Below are 22,348 nucleotides of genomic sequence, written 5' to 3' on the forward strand. Positions count from 1 at the left end.
ATATCTTCTCAAACCAATCCTCCTCTTTCTCACTGACCTTAAACCCTTTCATTCTGTGTATCTTCACAGTTAGATATTCTATAATATAATATTATTCAGTTTTTCCCCTCCATTGGTTCACCCCCAGCTCTTCTGTATTTTCCCAGTTACTCGCTATAAACTGTCTGGCTGCAGTTACCGTCAATTTTCCCCATTTACATTCCTCTCTTGTTTTTAATTTGGCGCTACTCAGACTAATAAGAACCATTAATTTAGATATCCCCACCTTCCTACCCACAATTCCAGATATTTCTATACCAATCTGTTTCCGAAATTCATTAACTAACAGACAATCCCACCACAAAGGAAAGTACTGGTAAACAGAGTGAGAAGAAATCCCATGAGATAGGGGATCTAAGTGACCAGAGAGGCATAAAGTCTGAAGGGTGGGGTGCAGAATACTGAGGGGAAGACAGAAGCTTGAGGGAAAGAGGTGGAAAAGAAGGTTAAGTGTGACAGGAAGTTGTGGAAATGAAAGAGGGGCCATGGAGGAACATCAGACAAAGAAAGAGGGGCCTAAGGAACTGCAGAAGAAACTCAGAATGAGGCTAAAGGGGCGGTGCACTGTTGGCAGAGAAAGAGGGAACAAGACTATGGCTGAATACACAATATGAAGAGCATGCTTCACCAAAGAATCCTAGGAACTGTAGCTTGTTAAGGGTGCTGGGAACTGTAGCTCTGTGTGAGGCAAACTACAGTTTCCATATTTTATTGGGTGTGGTGAAGCAGGGCCGTCTTACCCATAGGCGCTAGGGGTGCGGGGCGCCTGGGCACTGGGATCTCAGGGGCACTAGGTCAAGAGTCCAAGGCCCGAGAGTTGAGTCCAGGGAAGAGCCCTTCCATCGGTCAGAGTACCACGGCGGGCTCTGCTGCTGCAGGAGGCTCTGCGCTGCGGGTTCAGAGGCAACGGAGCCAGCAAGACGCTGAGGCGGCTGGCCGGCTTCGGCCTTCTGCGCTCCTGGGACTGGGCAACTGGGAGGGGCGCCAGGCAGATCTTTGCACCCTGGCACCACATGCTTAAGACCAGGGGTAGGCAACCTAAGGCCGGTGGCCAGATGTGGCAATCTCCTTCTCAATCTAGCCCGCGGACGGTCCAGGAATCAGCGTGTTTTTACATGAGTAGAATGTGTCCTTTTATTTAAAATGCATCTCTGGGTTATTTGTGGGGCCTGCCTGGTGTTTTTACATAAGTAGAATGTGTGCTTTTATTTAAAATTCATATCTGGGTTATTTGTGGGGCATAGGAATTCATTCATTTATTTATTTTTTCAAAATATAGCCCTGCCCACCACATGGTCTGAGGGATGGTGGACCGGCCCATGGCTGAAAAAGGTTGCTGACAGCCCGGGGGGGGGGGGGGAAGCATCGTGTTTCAAATGTATGGTCAAATGCAGCCGAATCCTCATCCTCAGAAGCTGCCTGTATCTTTTAGAGTTGTATGGAAGTGAAACTTATGGTGCAGCTTCCCGCATCACTCATCACTAAATGTTCTCTCACATATGTTCAAAACAGTTTTTTATTAAACGTTAGCTTTCTTGGAACATGGGGAAAAAAACAACCACTGCAATCAATTATAAACCTGACTTGCATACTTGAGAGGAGTGTTTTGGAACACACAACGGAATGAACATATCTCGTAGCAAAATCACAGTGAATGAGTGCAACAACTGTTCCACTACATAATAGGAATGTTTATCATACTAGATTTTTAGATGGGTTCAGGAATTTTAATTTGTATACAGTAGGCTGTGGTAATAGAAGAAACTGCTTGTTTATTTTGGCACAATGATATGGCATGTTGTTAGTGTGCAGAACTATTGGAGGTGTTTTGGCAAAATGAAGGTAAGAATCGCTATATATTTGTTACATTTATTTTTGACAAATCAGATCCAAATATTTGTTAAATCAAATAACGTGAGATCATCTGTTATATGCTGGCAGAATTTTACTTAACAGGTTATGGAATTCTGGTTATTATTAGGGTCTGCAAGAAGATGTTTATGTTTAGTCACACACCCAATCATTTTCACTATTAAAGATTGTATTTGTTTTATTACCCATTCATGAAAATTGCAGTTGTTCCATTCTATATTTGTTTCATTACTCTCATTAGTTGCATTCTCATACAGATGACTCTGAAAAGTTTCTTATCTACCAAAGCGACAAAAGCCAGCAATAAGCACTAGAGATGTCAGACAGGGTTGTATGTTAGCAGCCCCTTTACTATTCAATCCATTTAATAAAGACTAAAGAGAGGCTGATTCTTCCTTTATTAAGAGCTCGAGCTGGAAAATCTAATGAAACTCTGATATCTGTCTGTTTAAGAGATTACTCCTTCTGTGTTATGGAAAAGGTGGCTGAATTCTTTCTCTCCCCAATACAAATTAGAAAGCATTCACTCCCCTTGGGTGAATCTATCAGTATTCTTTTTTTTTAATAATATTTATTAAAGTTTTTCCATATGAATACATAGTTGGTTCACAATACAATATCTGCCATGACATATTTTCACAACTTCTCTGGACTTCCTCTCATCTCCCGCTCCCATTTTCATCATAAAAAAGGAATTTTCCAGCAATTTATCATCTTATTTGCATTTTATGTCCCACAATCTTAATTTATAATCTAATAGTTCTCCAAATGGTTCACATTTTCTCAATCTCACTTGTCTTCCTAATTCTATCTAATTTAGTGGTGCCCGATTGTTTACAATTTAGCAACCTGCTTAACATTCAGCCAAATTACAATATTTTTGTAAATAAATCTTGAATTTCTTCCAGTCTTCTTCCATCCTCTCTTCTCCCAGGTCTCGAATTCTGCCCGTCATCTCGGCCAGTTCCATATAGTCTATTAGTTGCATCTGCCAGTCTTCCAGAATCTATCGTTATTCTTATGTCATTTCTTCTGTTCATATCACCTTTCATTGATGGCCATGATGCAATTATTCTACTGGTGGCAGTGTTATTATAACCACCTAGCATTCAACATTCAGCCAACAAACCTTAGACCTAATTCCTACAGAAAAAGGCAACAGGGAGGTACTGTGGCTCAGTACAGTGGTACCTCTGGTTAAGAACTTAATTCATTCTGGAGATCCATTCTTAACCTGAAACTGTTCTTAACCTGAAGCACCACTTTAGCTAGTGGGGCCTCCCACTGCCGCTGCGCTGCTGCCGCGCGATTTCTGTTCTCGTCCTGAAGCAAAGTTCTTAACCTGAGGTACTATTTCTGGGTTAGCGGAGTCTGTAACCTGAAGCGTCTGTAACCTGAAGTGTCTGTAACCCGAGGTACCACTGTAGTAAGAAGCACCTGCATTTCTTGCAGAAGTTCCCCAAATTAAATCTCTCTCACATATCCAGTTATATGGATCAGGTGAAAGGTGATTCAAAAGATATAAGTGTGTACCCAGTGACGTGTGAAAGGAATTCCACTCATGCAGTAGAACTGCCCTTTCCTCCCTGCTGAACCCCAATTATACTCCCTGGAGCAGATTTTAAGGGGGCTGCAGGGGGGTGTGGACAGGAAAAGGAAGTTCCATTGTGCAAGTGGAAGAGCAGCACTGGATATCCCCCATATCCTGGAGTGCTTGCAGAACTGCTGTCATCCAGAATGACTGCTCCCCGCTTAAAACGGGGGGCGCCCTTTGCGTGGACGCGTGCAGCCCCTAGATCTGGAGCGGCTCCAACAGCATAGGCTTGGCTTTGCCTTCCCTCAGGTGGGATACCTGGAGGTCTCCGCCTACCTCAGTCAGTTGTCCAATCCCACCTGGGGGAAACGTTGCCAAGGAGACCAGGCCAGGTAGGGGAGGGATTACCTGCCCACACAAAGGAGGGAGGATCTTACCTGGGAATTCTCACTCGGCTCCAGAGCTTCTCCCACGCTACCCACCCTCAGTTAATGTCTTATTTTGCAGGTTAATTTTTCCTCACAGGTTTTGCAGGTTAACTTTTCTTCACAGGTATGCGGGCGCTGCTACGTAAAGGGCCGGAGAGGAATTTCCCTGCATTGGCAGGTTTCGCCTTTCCCATAGCAAAACGTCACAACTTTGGCGGTATCAGGCCTTGGGCGGAATCCTTTTGTCCATCTTCCTCTTTGCGACGGCGATACCAGGGTTCCCCGTTAAAGGAGTTTTCTGAAGGGAGGCTTTGACCGTACGCCGAAAGGTCATCATTGCTCTCCCCTGCGGCGGCGGCGTTACTGGGGCAGCTATCTCTGCTTGAACATATGTTCTCCAGAGCCGGCCCATCCCTCCCCCACTGGATAACCCTGATGCTCCCTAGGTCCCTGGCTGGGGACTGGGGAGGGAGAACGCCCAATGCCTGAGCCAAGGTCTACCCACATTTGAAATTTAATAAAGATGTGGCCAATTTAATCCCATAGCATGTTGTCTTGAGTCGTTATTCCACATGACGGGGGGACCGCGCGGGATCTGGGGACTCCGCCTGTCCACGCAATAGGCAATGCTCACTTGATATGAGGCAGTTCCTTCCATCTGCAACTAGCAGATACCCCACTTCCTAATCCCTGCTTCGGAAGGATTCTCCAGTTGTTCAAATTTGAGGATATGCACTAGTCTGCATCTGCTCCGAGGCACTTTCATCTCTGCTTTTTATTAAGCGCTCCCAGGCTAAGCTCAGCCTCCAAAAGCAGATATCAGTGCAAAGCTCAAACATGTGTGTGTGTGTGTGTGTGTGTGTGTGTGTGTGTGTGTGTGTTTCCCCAAAGCACTTGCAACCAGGGCTTAATGCATTTGAGTGGTATTGCTTATTTACTTCCATACATTTACAGCCTGCTTTTCTTCCATTGTGGAACTTAAGCCAGCATAAATGCAATTCCCAGGCAGACACCCATCTAGACAGTTACTAGAGAGGGAGATGCGGGTGGCACTGTGGTCTAAACCACTGAGCCTCTTAGACATGCCAGTCAGAAGGTCGGTGGTTCGAATCCCCGCAATGAGATGAGCTCCCATTGCTCTGTCCCTGCCAACCTAGCAGTTTGAAAGCACGCCAATGCAAGTAGATAAATGCCATATTGGCCTGAATATAAGCCTCGCTTTTCCCATCAAATTCCAACTGTGAAAAGTTAAAGTGCGGCTTAAATTCGCTACCTTACAAAAATTGGCTTTTACGATATCGCTGCTGAAACAGACATACAGTAAAACGGAATGGATGTGAATGCCTGTGGAATTTTAAGGGAGAGGTCTATATTCGGGTATTGTCTTTTTTTCTCCCCCCCCCCCTTGAATTTTAAAGGTGCAGCTTATATTTCGGTGAGGCTTATATTGGGGCCAATACGGTAGGTACCCCTGTGGCGGAAAGGTAAATGACGTTTCCGTGCACTCTGGTTTCCGTCACGGTGTTCCGTTATGCCAGAAGCTGTTAAGTCATGCTGGCCACATGACCCGGAAAGCTGTCTGAGGACAAATGCCGGCTCCCTCGGCCTGAAAAGCGAGATGAACCCTGGGACTCAGCTACATTGGCAAAGAAAAAGCATTTTATATGTGTTGTACATACATTATAACACTATGACACCAGATGGCGCTGTGGAGTTCCATTTTTGCCCACCCGATTTCTCAGACAAAGTTCACAATATGTTTAACTGAAACGCTTATTTGGTGTAAGCGCTGAAGGTAGCTGAATTATTACTTTGTGAGTTCTATTCCCCTACTCTTTACTCAAAAGAACACCACGTTTTATCATATGTGGTGGGACTGCAAAAAGGTAAAAACTTATTGGGAAATAATATATAATGAGTTGAAGAAAATGTTGAAAATAACTTTTGTAAAAAAAAAAAAAAGAGGTATCTTCGGCCAAGATATACCGAAAGAAAAGAGGACTTTATTTACGTATGCCACTACAGCTGCGAGAATGCTGATTGCACAAAATTGGAAGACTGGAGAAATACCAACTAAAGAACAATGGCAAGAGAAGTTGATGAACTATGCAGAATTGTTAAAAATGACAGACTACCAGAATAAGACAACAGTGACTTTGAAAAAGAATGGGAACCATTTATATTATATTTGCAGCAGCAAAGAAAGTCTATAGACTTGATGGCAGGATTTAAATAAACATTCACATCATTGGTATTAAAAATGTGTAGAAGATAGAGAAATATGGTGTACTTATTTTTATCCTTATGTTTTTAGGTTGGATGTTATTGTATAAATATGTTATTAGTACTTTTTCTTTTAGCAGGTAGCAAGATGAGTGAAAGGAGAAACAAATCAGAAGTGGAAGTTGGGGGAAGGGAGGGAGGAAGGAATGCATAGTAAATGTTACGAATATGAGATGTATGTACTGAATGAAAAAGAAAATTGAATAAAAATAAAAAGAACAAAAGAACACCACGTTAGGCTATCAAACTTTGGCTTTATTAACTCTTTGGCATTTTCCTCGGCACTGGTCTTCCACATATGTTTAATTTTCTGTTTCATAAGAATTCATGTAAACGTTGTTGGTTTTTTCCCCTTTTAAAATAAACAACTATTTCAGTTATTATTCTGTTGCCAGTGGATTAGAAGTATGTGATACATTGCGATAAAACACACTAACACAAAGAAAGCTTTAAAGAGCTAGTACACACCCGCTCTGTCAACTTCCTCACATAAGCCTGCATTGAATTCCAAAACTTCACTGAATTCAAAAGGAGTTTAGCACACACAAAGTTCAGTTCCAGAGAGAGAGAGAGAGAGATTGTAGAATATTGTGCATCTTTTCAACACAAAAGATTTAGATGACAATCTTCCACATCATCTATTGCCCTATGGATATTAAATTAGAGCAGGCATAGGCAAACTCAGCCCTCCAGATGTTTCGGGACTACATTTCCCACCACATCTGACCACTGGTCCTGTTAGCTAGGGATCATGGGAGTTGCAGGCCAAAAAACATCTGGAGGGCCGAGTTTGCCTGTGCCTGAATTAGAGGCTGATTTTGGGTCAGTCTTCAAGATGTAACATACTTTAGGACTATTGCATTCTATGCCAATAAAGGAGATAGATAGATAGATGATAGATAGATAGATAGATAGATAGATAGATAGATAGATAGATAGATAGATGATAGATAGATAGACTGACTATTACACTTTTACAGGCAAGTAAAGTTATGCATCCCAGTCCAATGGGACTTACACTTGGGTAAATCTACAGAGGATCATAGCATAAGTGCTATTGGAGTCCTTTCCTGATACCCCAAATCAGCCACCTGAGGCAGGTGCCTCACTGCCTAACGCCAGAAACTTGTATCTTGAAACTTGAATAGCCATGGCTTCCTGCAAAGAATCTCTGAGCTGCCATTTGTTAAGAGTGCTGAGAGTTGTTAAGAGAACCCCTCACAGAGTTACAGCTCCCAGGACCTTCCTCAAATGACAGTTCCCAGGATTCTTTGGGAGAAGCCATGAATGTTAAAGTGGTATGACAGTGCAGCTGTTGACCTAACTCAAATCCTCTCCTAGTTCAAATTAAAATAGGAAATGGGTTGGGGGTGGGGTTTACTGAAGATTAAGAAGACAATTGCAAGTTGTTTCACTGGGTCAGTAGTTGTGTGAAATGTGAAACCAATGAATGCATTTCTTCTGTCTAAACAATTCATGACAGACAATAGAGAATTTAAGCTGAATTATACGCAAGAGTGACAAATCCGGTACATGTTATGACTAACATTTGAGCATTTCTCCGTACTTCTATTTAACCAACATTTGCAGCAGGCGTTCATAATAAGAGAAGGTATCGGGATTCAATAAAAGTAGGGCACAGATCAACATCAGTCATGGTGAGACTGGGCCAAGGTGCATCGGCCTTTTCCGCTGCCCTTGCCCAGCCCACAGCCCATTGGTCCGCTGGGATGGAGGTGGGACAATGGCCACCCTGTGGCCAAGGTGGGTGGCCCCCTGGTCCCGGGAAGCCTCATGCTGGATCGCAAACCCCGCCCACCTCTCGGAGGGGGTGAGCGGTAATTACATAAACTTTTCAGATTTGTTGTTGTTGTTTAGTCGTTTAGTCGTGTCCAACTCTTCGTGACCCCATGGACCAGAGCATGCCAAGCACTCCTGTCTTCTACTGCCCCCCGCAGTTTGGTCAAACTCATGTTAGTAGCTTTGAGAACACTATCCAACCATCTCATCCTCTGTCGTCCCCTTCTCCTTGTGCCCTCCATCTTTCCCAACATAGGGTCTTTATCAGAAAGTCTACTCTTCTCATGAGGTGGCCAAAGTATTGGAGCCTCAGCTTCAGGATCTGTCCTTCCAGTGAGCACTCAGGGCTGATTTCCTTCAGAATGGATAGGTTTGATCTTCTTGCAGTCCATGGGACTCTCAAGAGTCTCCTCCAGCACCATAATTCAAAAGCATCAATTCTTCGGCGATCAGCCTTCTTTATGGTCCAGCTTTCACTTCCATACATCACTACTGGGAAAACCATAGCTTTTACTATACGATTTTTCCAATTTAGAAAAGTGTTAATGAGGGGAATAGATTTGAGAATACTCATTACATAATGCAGAATCCGGTTAACTACAGGTTGTGTGTGCATTGCATCTTTCCTACTGGATGTTATTTGTGGAAAGAGCTTCATCGTTTGAAGAGATTTACACACATGATCTGTCTGCAATACAGACATCGATAAGCCACAGCTGCAGAAACACCCGTGTATCTGTTTCACAATAGGGATGCATATAAATCTTTCTGCCCACGTTTTAGACCTGCACTCCAGTCCAAAGCCTGATGGATTCTGCAGTGAGCGTTCCCTCATTCACGTCAACATCTGCATCCAATTGGCTACCCAGAACTGCCCCTCCACAATGTTGATGTTAATGTGAACCCTGGGTGCCCCAGTGAACAATTGGTTCAGAGTAAGAGGGGGTGACTTTCAGGAATGAAAGATGAGACTCCAAATCCAGGATAATAAACAATATCCCAAGATATTTCACTTACTCGTATCCTTCAGGGAGGACATTAGATGCACCCGTGCTCAAATTTAGGGACCCAAATGAAGAACAGATTTTCCCTCCCAGACATGTGAGTTATTTTCTGTGAATGAATCCAGTTTCCTTGGACCTAGTATCCCCGTCAAGTTCTAAATTGGAACGATCAAGCAAGTATTTTCAGCGTGAAGTTAATTCATGCCCTCATGCCTGGCTTTACTTACATCAAGGGTAGCCAACACAGGGCCCACCCTAAGATGTTGTCAGGCTACAACCCCTGTTGTTGTTGTTGTTGTTGTTGTTTAGTCGTGTCCTACTCTTTGTGACCCCCTGGACCAGAGCACGCCAGGCACTCCTGTCTTCCGCTGCCTCCCGTAGTTTGGTCAAACTCACGTTAGTAGCTTCGAAAACACTGTCCAACCATCTCGTCCTCTCTCGTCCCCTTCTCCTTGTGTCCTCCATCTTTCCCAACATCAGGGTCTTTTCCAGGGAGTCTTCTCTTCTCATGAGGTGGCCAAAGTATTGGAGCCTCAGCTTCAGGATCTGTCCATCCAGTGAGCACTCAGGGCTGATTTCCTTCAGAGAGCCAGTGTGGTGTAGTGGTTAAGAGCGGTAGTCTCGTAATCTGGGGAACCGGGTTCGCGTCTCCGCTCCTCCACATGCAGCTGCTGGGTGACCTTGGGCCAGTCACACTTCTCTGAAGTCTCTCAGCCCCACTCACCTCACAGAGTGTTTGTTGTGGGGGAGGAAGGGAAAGGAGAATGTTAGCCGCTTTGAGACTCCTGAAGGGGAGTAAAAGACGGGATATCAAATCCAAACTCTTCTTCTTCTTCAGAGTGGATAGGTTTGATCTTCTTGCAGTCCATGGGACTCTCAAGAGTCTCCTCCAGCACCATAATTCAAAAACATCAATTCTTCGGTGATCAGCCTTCTTTATGGTCCAGCTCTCACTTCTGTTACAACCCCTATCACGTCTAATTAGCATGGCCAGTGGTCAGGAATGATGGGAACTGTAGTTCAGCAACACCTGGAGGGAACTAGGTTGGCTATCCTTGACTTGCACAGTTCCTGTTATTTGGGAATAAATTGTATTTCCAATAGTAGTAGTAGTAGTACTAGTCATTGTTGTTGTCAAACTAGGGCATCGCTGCAACTTCAGGAGCAACTTCGGGCTTTATACCTGTCACTCTGGCAAAAATTTGGTTCCAGGCCTCTGTTTCCCTACACATATCTATCAGTGCTTTCTGTTCTACAGGAATTCTGTTGTCAGTTGTTGTTATTATTATTATTTAATTAATTAAATTTGTATACTGCTCCTTATCAGGGTGGTTCACAACATAAAAATACAAGATAAAAACATAATAAAAACAAGAACAAAAAAAAATACCCACGAACCAATAACCCCCTCCCCTACCCCCTTAGAGTCTTAGAGATGTAGCTAAATTTTGCCTACAGAAAATATTGAGGCATATTTGGAAGGTCCTGGTCTTTGTACAAATGGGTGGATAAAAGAGAATGGGTGTTTCAGCTAAGGTGGAATTTCTGAAATGATACTTATCTAGGGACATTTCTGAGATTTATTTTTCCTCACCCTCAACAGAACAAGGAGGTGGAATTTTACAGAATGTTCTCCAAATATCACCATATTTGAGGGGAAAGAAGGCCATTTTGATGCTCATTGGTGAACACACGAACACTTTTTTGTGGAATAATTTCATGGAAGATGGTACAAGCTTGTTTTCTCCTGTTCCGGAGGCAAGGACCTAAACCAATGGACTCAAGTTGCAAAAAAAGGAAATTCTGACAAAGCGTGTTCTCCTTCATGGAGAGCACGTGTTGCGGTGGGGGGCACCAGGACACTCCAAAGTTGGGGGCGGGCTAACTGATCATTGGCCACTGATGCGATTGGGGCTTCCCTTGTTGTTGGGAAGAAATTAATGTTGCCATTTATTGATTGACAGCCAGAAATGCTAAAACTCCTTGCACGAGGCTAGGGCTTCCTCTTTTCGCCCGTGCAGCGGATCGCCCGTCCCTCCCTCCCTAGAATAGGGTTGTTCGCTTTGACCTTGCTATGCCTGTCATGGGGTCGTCTGCTTTGGAGCGGGGGCCTGGTAGGAATTTTGTCCATCTGGCTGATTGGCTGGGGCCATTTGGTTTTTGCCTACTGCGTAGCAAATCGTCACAACTTGTAAGGTTGCGGTTAGGCATTGGTTTATGGTTTGGTTGGTTGAGGGGCATGGATTGGCTGTGCCTGCCCCTCTAATGCTGCTGCTGCAAGGGATTCCGTTAAAGGAATTGGGGGCTAACTATTGCTTGTCCACTCTGTCAAGGGGGCTCGGGCCATAGCAATGAGCTCCTGGTTGCATTTGGGGTGAGGGCAGGTTCCCTGCTCCGCGTAACCCCCAAGTGTATTCCCCCATTCTGACTTTCGCATCGTGCGGAATGTCAGTCTGTCCCCCATGGTGGGGGCAGATAGTCGCAACCAATGCCTAAGCAACCACTCACAAATTTGTATTTTAATAAACCTTAAACAAAAATTCTGTGTGATGTGTGAGTTATTGGGGTGGACCTGGGGACCTCGACACGCAAAGCATCAATAAGAACTTTTTGACACAAAGAACAGTGGAACAGATTCCCAGAAGAGGTGGTGGACTCTCCTTCATGGCATATGCAATGGATGCTTTAGCTGAGATTCCTGCCATTGCAGAGGGTTGGACTAGATCACCCTCAGGATACCTTCCAACACTGTAATTCTATGAGTCTGTATATTTTTTCTTTATATATTTTTATTTACCTCTGGCAGCTTTGGGGTGGCTAGTGGCCGAGAGAGCAAGTTTACAGTGACAATAGTGGGTGAAAGGAAGTAATTCTTACAGGAGAAGGGGATGTAAAAACATTGCCAGAATGAGAATGACTTTGGAAAAATAGGAATTGTCCAAAAACCAGACTCTGTTCCAAGGTTTGGATGTGTATGATACCTAACCACAAGAGATATAATTCACTTTCTCTACTTTTTTGGGGGGTGAAGTCACCAATGGAATTGTAGCCCAGTATAACAATATCATAAAACTGTGAAAACAGTTGCCTGGTTATTTCAAATATAGAATGAAAAGCAGATTTATTAAAAGGAGAGGTCTTTTATGTACTCTCTTTACTTTTCCATTTTCCCTCCCCACCGACTTCTTTCCAATATTTTACAGCCTTTTACATTGTTATGGATTGAATCCATATGTGAAACAGATTTTCAAATACTTCATAGAAGTCTCGGTAAAATCCTGCCTGGATATTTGTCATGGCTTTACGCTGCTTGTCAAACGTAAATTCGATTACTGTTCTGAATTTTAAACAAAGGTGTTTTGGACTCCGTAAGTGATCTTATCACTAGCTATGCTTCATTTTAAGAATTTTGTTTAATTAAAAAAATGCTCTTTTGAGAAACACTTCCCCTAGAGCAAGGAATGCATTCAACCTGATTGCTCAAGGACATAGTCTCAAGCTGAAATCCTATGCACATTTTCCTAGGAGTAAGCCCCATTGATAATGCTAGGATTTTCAAAAAAGCATGTTCAGAACTGTGCTGCACATCTAAGGAAAGGGCCCAGCAGGTCCATACATGTACAAATCTCCCATTTCCCCATGACAATAAAGACAATTGCTATTTGTAACCATTTGTAACAGGGATGGATAGTTCCTGGAGATATGCTGGAAGAAGAAGAAGAAGAAGAAGAAGAAGAAGAAGAAGAAGAAGAAGAAGAAGAAGAAGAAGAAGAGGAGGAGGAGGAGGAGGAGGAGGAGGAGGAGGAGGAGGAGGAGGAGGAGGAGTTTGGATTTGATATCCCACTTTATCACTACCCGAAGGAGTCTCAAAGCGGCTAACAATCTCCTTTCCCTTCCTCCCCCACAACAAACACTCTGTGAGGTGAGTGGGGCTGAGAGACTTCAGAGAAGTGTGACTGGCCCAAGGTCACCCAGCAGCTGGATGTGGAAGAGCAGAGACACGAACCCAGTTCCCCAGATTGCAAGACTACCGCTCTTAACCACTACACCACACTGGCACCACACTTTGAGATTCTGAAGACCAATGGTTTGAGCATATTACACCGATCCTGGACCGACTGCACAGACTGCAAATTAGTTCCCCGGGCCCAATTCAAAGTGCTGGGTTTGACTTATAAAGCCCTAAACAGCTCAGGACCACAATACGTCAGAGACCACCTCTCTGCAACCCAGACTCTGCGTTCATCATCTGAGGCTCTTCTTTGTGTGCCTCCTCTACAAGTCCAGAGGGTGACAACACAAGAAAAGGTCTTTTCTGCAGGCTCTCCTTTTGCAGAATGCTCTCCCCAGGAAGAGCCTGGCTCCTTCATTACATCTATTTAGGCACCAGGCGAAAATGTTTAACTTCAACCAGGTGTTCGGCTGATTAACATTCTATGGCTTTTTAAATATGTTTGTGAGAGAGAGGTTATTGGTTTGTTTTTGTTTTGTTTTATATATCATATTCTCGCTTTGTATTTCTTTCTGCTGGAATCTACTGATGTAGGGTAATATACAAATTTAATATATTCAGGGTATTTTTTTTCCTGTCGGAACTCATCCAGAACTCAGTTCCAGCACCTCTCAGGCAGCTGCCATTGCCATTATAAGAGAACAAGGAAGGCATTTGCGGTGAGTTCCAGCACCTATTTTTCTAGAAAAATATCACAGAATATTATATTAGTAGTAGTAGTAATCAGTGGCGTAGCGTGGGGGTGCAGGGGGGGCCGGCCGCACCGGGCGCAATATCTGGGGGTTAGGGTTAGGGGGCGCAAATCCACGGGTTAGGGGGCGCAAATTACTTGCCTTGCCCCGGGTGCTGACAACCCACGCTACGCCACTGGTAGTAATATTAGTATTGGTGCAGTTGAGAACCTTCCTAGTTCTGCCCCATTAAAGCTTACTGGAAGGAACCATGCTGTTTATTTGAGATCATGGAGGTAGGGTGGATTAGGGAGGTGGGGTTGCCATCTTCTACAAGGAAGGTAGATATGATCCAACCTCTTCTGAAAACCACAACACTTAAGTCAGCAGATGAGCCACTGGCCAATTTCCAACCTTTTTGCATACGGAAAAGTTGTGCAACCTGTGCTGAATGTCGCATTTCTTACCTCATTTCAATCTGGCCTCTGTCATTTTGGACTGTTGTTGCTGTTGGCAGCCACCTGTCTTGGGAGACAATGGAGGAGTGTGCTATGGTGGGCGAGGTCAACGCCAGCTTTAACAAGAAGAAGAAGTGTTATTATTTATACCCCACCCATCTGGCTGGGTTTCCCCAGCTACTCCGGGTGGCTTACCGCACATAAAAAAGTGATAAAATATCAAACATTAAAAACTTCCCTTAAAAAAGTTGCCTTCAGATGTCTTCTAAAAGTCAGGTGGATGTTTATTTCCTTGACATCTGATGGGAGGGTGTTCCACAGTGCGGGTGCCACTACCAAGAAGGCCCTCTGCCTGGTTCCCTGTAACCTCACTTCTTGCAGTGAGGGAACAGCCAGAAGGCCCTCGGAGCTGGACCTCAGTGTCCGGGCAGAACGATGGGGGTGGAGATGCTCCTTCAGGTATACTGGGCCGAGGCCATTTAGGGCTTTAAAGGTCAGCACCAACACTTTGAATTGTGCTCGGAAACATAATTGCATACATATAAAACCTACAGGAGATGATGCCTCCATTATCCTGGAGTTCTCATGACTTTTGATAGGAACGTAAGCAGCTGTTTTATACCCAGTCTGATCACTGGCCCATCCAGCTCAACATTGTCTACACTGACAGAAGTCTTCCAGGGATAAAGGTAAAGGTAAAGGGACCCCTGACCATTAGGTCCAGGCGTAACCAACTCTGGGGTTGTGGCGCTCATCTCACTTTATTGGCCGATGGAGCCGGCGTACATCTTTCAGGTCATGTGGCCAGCATGACTAAGCCACTTCTGGTGAACCAGAGCAGCACACGGAAAGGCCGTTTACCTTCCCGCCAGAGCGGTACCTATTTATCTACTTGCACTTTGACGTGCTTTCGAACTGCTAGGTTGGCAGGAGCAGGGACCGAGCAACGAGAGCTCACCCCGTCACAGGGATTTGAACCACCGGCCTTCTGATCGGCAAGCCCTAGGCTCTGTGGTTTAACCCACAGCGCCACCAAGGATTAAATCTCCATGCAACACATATGCTCTACCATGCTCTACCATCGTACTCTACTTATGTCCCTTCCCTTAGTGTAGAGCGTGGCATTTTGCTATGCCATGCTGGTCATCTGTCTTGCTCTAGCGTGCTTTCAGAGGAGACTCAAAGGGTAGCCTATTCAACCCCACAGGGACCATCACGTAACTTTTCACAGCAGCCAATTTTTATCATCAATCTTTTTTAATATCTGTATGAAACTGCTCGGCGAGATTGTCCACAGCTTTGGAGCATGGTGTCATCAATATGCTGATGACACCAAAATCTATATCCCCCCCCCTTGAAACAGCTGGGAGCAACTCTTATCTGGATGCTGTCATCAAGTGGATGAAGCTAGCAGAATGAAATGAAACCTAGACAAGATGCAGATGGTGCTGCTGAGGAATACTGGTATTCTTGGAGGTGTGCAAGTCCTTGTAAGTGGAGTAAGAACCATAGAGTAGTGGAGTTGGAAGGGACCGTGAGGGTCAACTAGTCCAACCCCTTGGAGTGCAGGAATCTCAACTGAAGTATCCATGACAGATGGCCATCCAACCTCTACTTATAAACCTCCAAGGAAGCAGAGTCCACCACCTCTCATGGGAGTCCGTTCCACTGTCAGACAGCTCTTAAGATCAAAAATTTCTTCCTGATGTTCTGTCAGAATCCCCTTTCTTGTAACTTCCAATCCATTGGTTTGGGTCCTACTCGCCAGAGCAGGAGAAAACAAGCTTGTTCCATCTTCCATGTGATAGCTATAACAAAAAAGGAGAGTCCCGATACGCTATTTGAAGATGGCCATCATATCTCTTCTCAGTCTCCTCTTTCCTAGGCTAAACACACCCAACTCTCTCAACTGTTACTCATAAGGCTTGGTTTCCAGACCCTTTATCATCTTGGCCACCCTCTTCTGCACACACTCTGGCCAACTGAATAGGAGGTGCAACCTAGGGGAGTTCCATACACATTCCTTTTTGAGAAACAGGAAGCAGCTCAGGCAATAAGTAAACTAAACTCGCGGACGTTTCTGGGGTCGTGGCACTCATCTCGCTTTATTGGCCGAGGCAGCTGGCGTACAGCTTCCAGGTCAAGTGGCCAGCATGACTAAGCCGCTTCTGGCAAACCAGAACAGTGCACAGAAATGCCGTTTACCTTCCCGCCGGAGCGGTACCTATTTATCTACTTGCACTTTGACGTGCTTTCGAACTGCTAGGTTGGCAAGAGCAGGAACTGAGCAACCTGAGCTCACCCCATCATGGGGATTCAAACCGCTGACCTTCTGATCAGCAAGCCCTAGGTTGTGTGGTTTAGACCACAGCACCACCTGTGTCCCTGCTTTAAAACATGGCTTCAAAATGTATCAGAGTGCATTTACAATGCAGATTCTGAGACAATGCATTTAGGAGTGCTCATTTTGAGAGAAAATACATGTAAATGTAGATTTGTAAATTCTTTTAAAATAAAATAAAAATGCTGAGTAATTTGAAAATGGTATGAACCAGATTTATGACTGAATGCATGCAAAAAGTTACACAGATATAGGCAGATGTGTCCATTCCTAAACAAAATATGCATGAGTTTGCCAGGTCTAAAAATGTCTTTCTGGTATTCTAAGATAAGAATGGTGAACTGTCGCCCTTCAAATGATGCTGAACTCCCAATATCGCTGAGCATTGATACACTCTGATACATTTTGAAGCCATGTTTTAAAGCAGGGACACAGGTGGTGCTGTGGGTTAAACCACAGAGCCTAGGACTTGCCAATCAGAAGGTCGGCGGTTCAAATCCCCGCGACGGAGTGAGCTCCTGTTGCTCGGCCCCTGCTCCTCCCAACCTAGCAGTTCGAAAGCACATCAAAGTGCAAGCAGATAAATAGGTACCGGTCTGGCGGGAAGGTAAATAGCATTTCTGTGCAGTGCTCTGGTTCGCCAGAAGCGGCTTAGTCATGCTGGCCACATGACCCGGAAGCTGTACGCCGGCTCCCTCGGCCAATTAAAGTGAGATGAGTGCTGCAACCCCAGTCAGTCACGACTGGACCTAATGGTCAGCGGTCCCTTTACCTTTACCTTTAGGCAACCCAAGGCCCATGGGCCACAAGCGGCCCACAGGGGTCATTTAACACAGTCCCCCCCCCAAACTGAGCCACCTGCTCAGCAAGTCCCCGCACGCTGTGCTAAACTGGTGCACTGCGGCACGGGGACTCGCTTCCGCGGTGGCGGAAATCACGTCTGTGCATGCTCAGACGCACAAAATCGTGTCTGCGCAGATGCCAAAAAATGTGTCTGTGCAGACGCCGGAAATCACAGCCACGTGCACTCACACTCGATCTGGCCCACAGAGGGATCTCTGCTGGAGTGAACCAGCCCAGGCGAGGTAAACCTTGCCAACCCCTCTTTTAAAGCATCAGAACATTCTAGAAGAGTGAAAGCTTGTGGCTGACTATGTTCTGAGCCACACATTAGTCTGGAAGGTGACAATCGGGCCAGTTCATACTGGAATTCACAAAATCACATTTTCCTCAGGCATCCCTACATGTTCTTCAGCTAACCACCATAGCATCAAGTAGTGATTCATATGTGTAGTTGAGCTGTTGCAAATCAAAGCCCACAGAACGTTCAGATCACTTCCTGGGAACGCTTTTCAACGGAGTCAGCCCACGCATTCACCAACTTTTAAACTTCTAAAACCTTCAGCTACATATGTGTAACATAAGCCTATTTGGTTGCAGGTTGGCTGGAATATGTCAAAGAGTGAAGAGACATTAAACATAGTGAAAGAAAAGCCAACTTTCACGATACATTCTAACCTAAATCAGAAATAGTTCAGTTTAAAAAGAAGCAAGAGATAAGCGATTTCTATATTGTGAGGCTGGAATACTCCCCCTTCCTGTATTTCTGGAGAAGTAATTTTATGGACATATGGGACTAATCAGGAAGTCTTGTTAGAACACTCTATTGAAATGGTGCGATAGAATAAAGCAAAGACTTCTGAGACGTAAAATATATCACAAATTTCAATCCAAAGTTCAAAAGATTTCTTATTGGAACAAGTATGAGTTCTTGTAAGTACAGTAAGCACCTAGGGAACTAGAGCAAGCCTTGCAATAAATAAGCTTTTATTTTTCATATGAAACATTCCTTTAAGATTAATGAATGGAATGGGAGCGGATGGGCTGGCATAACACAAGCTGAAAGCCAGGAAGTGTTATCATGACGTTCAGTGTGCTCACTGCCAAAGTAATTGAGTGGAAGAAAGGAGGAGGAGGAGGAGGAGGAAGAAGAGGAGGAGAAGAGGAAGAAGAACCATGTCATCTGAGATGTTCTGGGTCGCTGCTGAGTACTTCTGTTTTACCTTTTATTTTCCAAGGAGACCTAGCAATGTGTGTCCAATTGGCATTGTTTATGAATACTGTGCAGCACTTTCTTGTTAAGATTAGAAGGGAAGAAGCCTGGGGTCCTAACTCTTCCTCCATTTATCTTGTTTTCCTTTTGAGGTTGAGGTGACCTAATAAATAAAGCTACACTTATCTGGTAGGGGAGCTTGTTTGGCAAGTTTATAGGAATTTTGCCAATAGGACTAAGGTTCCCCACTCTTGGTTTAGCACATGCAGTGACAACATTTTCAAGCACTCTTTCCTCCCATGAAGTTTCAAAACAATGGCAAAAGAGAATCAGGGCTGCTCACATTGCCCATTGCTGTCCCACCAAAGCAAATTTTAATATACTTACCATATACAGAAAACAACCATGTAAAATGATCTACTGCTTATTCCTGCAGAGACCAGTGTTTGCCATTGCTCTGAGTAACAGAACGCAAAATGATTTCCCAGTAATGGCGGGCAAGTAGTTTTACTAAAATAAATATAAAACAAGGAACGCAAAATTGGCAAAACAAGACCCAACTCTTCCACCGCCCAAAAGAAAACGACACTGAGATGTTGCTTAACATTTGCTCCAACATTAGCTTTCAAAGATTGTGCACTCTCTCTTGTCATCCTAACTTTAAAATAAACACTTATTGAACATCCTGTAACTAGGACATAAATATATACACTGCCATTGGCATCAGGTTATTGTCTTGGCCATTTTCCATGCATTGCAGAGCATCTTAAGCCAACTGACAAGGACTGTGGGAAAGAGCTCTTCTTTCTCGTCTGCATTCAATAGACTCATCTGCATGACTCATGCCTTTTGTAAACTATTGCCAGTAATCCACCAAGAGATTAGGCTTCAAACCTATACAGCAGTAGCAGTCAGCAGGGCTGTGGTGCTTACCCAGCCTCCTGTTACTGATGTTACTGCAACGTACTGGGAAAAGGAGGTGTGTGATGCAAACACATTGGCTGGAGTGCCAGATTGCCTTCACCACTGCAGCTGCACCATGCCAGCCTTTCCCCTCCCGTTCTCTCTCCCAGTAAGCCACAGTGATGCCAGCAATGGGAAGCTAGTATGTTAAGTGCGTCTAATAGATTTAATTGATATTGGAACGAAAGTGCCTGTGTATTTATGAATGTTTAAAATGGAAAATAGCTAAATGTGTATTGCTATCATTGCTTTTTTCCACAGTAGTTTCTAAAAGACTCTGAACTCTTGATGAGTTTATGATTGTCGCTTTCTGCTGCCTAACATGTGAGTGTTGTAACTTTAGATCAGGTGGACCATGGCATTGGGTTGCAAATTTGCCATCTTGAAAGGGTGGTGTCTGTCAGTCTTTCTCTGAACAGCCACAGGGAATAGAAGATATAAATGAAGCTCTCAAGGAAAACAGCTACAGAGAAACAGATACTGCTAAAGAGAGTGAGGAACCTCTGCTTCTAGGTCTGTTTGGATCATTTTGATGCTGAGCCTGTGCTGGACAGCACAAGATATTGCATGGATATTCTTGGATGCAGTGGGCTTTTTTTCTAGAAAAAGAGGTGCAGGAACTCTCACCTTTTTTGACGGACAACCCTAAGTCATAGAACAAAGCGCCAAAGCCACTCAATGTGCCAATTCCCGATCCATCCAAATTCCTCCACCCAGAAAACGCACCGCCTGCCCACAACACCAGGATTATTATAGACACAGAAAGGGTCTGCCGGAACACTCAGGAGAGGTACCAGAACTAAGTTCTGAAGTGTTCCAGCTGAAAAAAGCCCCCTTGGATGTTTCATTTTATGTTTCTGTTTTGTCTTAAAGAGTGCTGCAAGTAAACGTTTGAATAATATTTTTATGAGCCCGGACAATGATTTCTTCCAAAAGAAGTCAGTTCTTACGCTTCCAATTGCTTCAAACTGCACAATATTACTATCTGCAGCAAGGTACACACCATTGCTTCACCAATCCCTATTGTATAGGTCACATGGAGAAAACCTACTTGTGGCACCACACCCTACAGAGTGGTAACCCAAAGAAAAAGAGCATGTAAAAGTAATGTGTGGACGTAATCCTGAGATATGACTAGAGTGTGGATCTGAAAACCCATATAACATTTCTCAGACTATCTTAATCATTTTTAACTGGAAATACCTGATTTTCAACCATAGACCTTTTGCATTCAGCGCAAATACTCTGTTACTGAAAACTATGGCCACTCTCCGTGGTAAGATAAGCTAAAACATCCACCCTCTCATTTTAAGATGTTGTAAAAAATAAGCATTGTTCGTTCAATATCCTCAGCCAAATGAGGAGGAGGAGGACCAGAGAATAAATTGCTGGTGAAGCACACATTCAGTCACGCAAAACCCACTGGCAGTGGAAATAACAGAAACCAGGTGTGAGGGAGAAAAAATAGCTGACTGAGCTCTTTATACAAAGAACTGGCTTGAGGAAATTTGTGTCTTTCTTTTAGACTGAGATTGGTTAATACTTTTCTGGTGCGCTGCAAATAAACCTAAAAGTGGCACAAAACCAAAGAAAAACACTGTGCATTCTAAGAGAAAATACCAAAGAATGTGCACAGCTTAACACACCCATTGTATAACTACAGGAAGCCTTTTTGGTGGGGTAGTAAATTACAGAGAAGCAGATGAAGATTGTCTTTGGCAAAGGGCTTGGTCTCTATGAACAGGAACGCAGCAGATGTAGATTTAGCTATCTGCAGCATGTGAAGCTGTTGAGCTGGGAGGGAGAAGGATGCCCTAAATTGCAAGGTGGGGGTGGAATCTAGAAAAGGAAACAAGCAAATACATGATGTGTCCTTATTTCCCTTATGGTTTTTTTTAAAGACACTCCTGCAATATCTGATTTGTCATTTTCAATCAAAACTTTGCCACCGCATACCTTTCTAATTGCTGTCTCCTTAAGTCCTGCCAAGAAACCCTCTGTTTTTCACATTGTCAAAAATGAATAATCTATGTAAAACAGGTCATAATAAGTATATTTTGCACACACGGTTCCACTGACAGCACATAGTTAACCTATGCAATTTGCAAATACAGAACTTGGTGTTGGTCACCGACTTGTATGGCTTTAAAAGGAAGATTAAACAAAAAATCAAGTTTGGGGCAAGTACACTTTAGTGAGAGAACCCCAGCAGAGATTTAAAATGACAAAATATGCAGCACAGTAAAGCATGGAAATATAGGCTGTTAAATATGCCCTTCTAAAGTTTCCCACTTCCCCCATCATAGGAAAAGACCACACATTTGATAAGTTAAATAAAAACCTGTTTACTTAAAAACTCTCTAAAGGTCAGATTCATGTTGCACAGGCAGTAAAACTTAAGTTAATTACAAAGTGCAGAAAGTTCCTAAATTATTGGTATAGGCTTGTGATAGCCATGTGGTTGAGCTGCAGCAACCAGCTCAACTCTTCACACGCTGAGCTTCTCATTGAGACTAGGGAGAACAAAGGCTTGGTTACTTTGTTCCTCCCAAGGTGAAGGGAAGTGGCATAGCTAAGCCGGGCAGGACAGCTTACTGCATTGTATTAAGCTTTTCATACATTCTTCTTCTTCTTCTTCTTTGGCAATCACTCATAGCCAAGTAAGATAGTCTTCCAAAACACAGTCTTCACAGGGAGTCCGTAAGTGACAGTGGAGGTCAATTCTGGATCCACACGTCCTTCCACCGTGGGGACATAGTCTTCCAGGTAGGAGTTGTTCATGGTGAGGGTTTGCCAAATGTGCCTTCCTCTTAGCACGTTTCTCCCTTTCATCCTCAGTTTGAGTGTCTTCAAAGTCCATGACACCTTTGGTAAAAGCTGTTCTCCAACT

The 22,348-nt window shown here is 44.0% G+C and overlaps 1 protein-coding gene across 1 annotated transcript in view; it reads right to left on the bottom strand.

Moving 5' to 3' along the window:
* The window catches only part of COL5A2 (collagen type V alpha 2 chain), a 193,381-nt gene extending 179,256 nt beyond the window's left edge, over nucleotides 1-14,125 (bottom strand). The window contains exon 1 of the mRNA XM_081903018.1: nucleotides 14,111-14,125. The gene's annotated coding sequence lies outside the window, so the exon portion shown is untranslated. The remainder of the gene's footprint in view (nucleotides 1-14,110) is intronic.
* Between the last annotated feature and the right edge of the window lie 8,223 nt (nucleotides 14,126-22,348).

The sequence above is a fragment of the Podarcis melisellensis genome (assembly GCF_964234715.1).
Source record: "Podarcis melisellensis genome assembly, chromosome: 1".
NCBI classification, from domain to species: Eukaryota; Metazoa; Chordata; class Lepidosauria; order Squamata; family Lacertidae; genus Podarcis; species Podarcis melisellensis.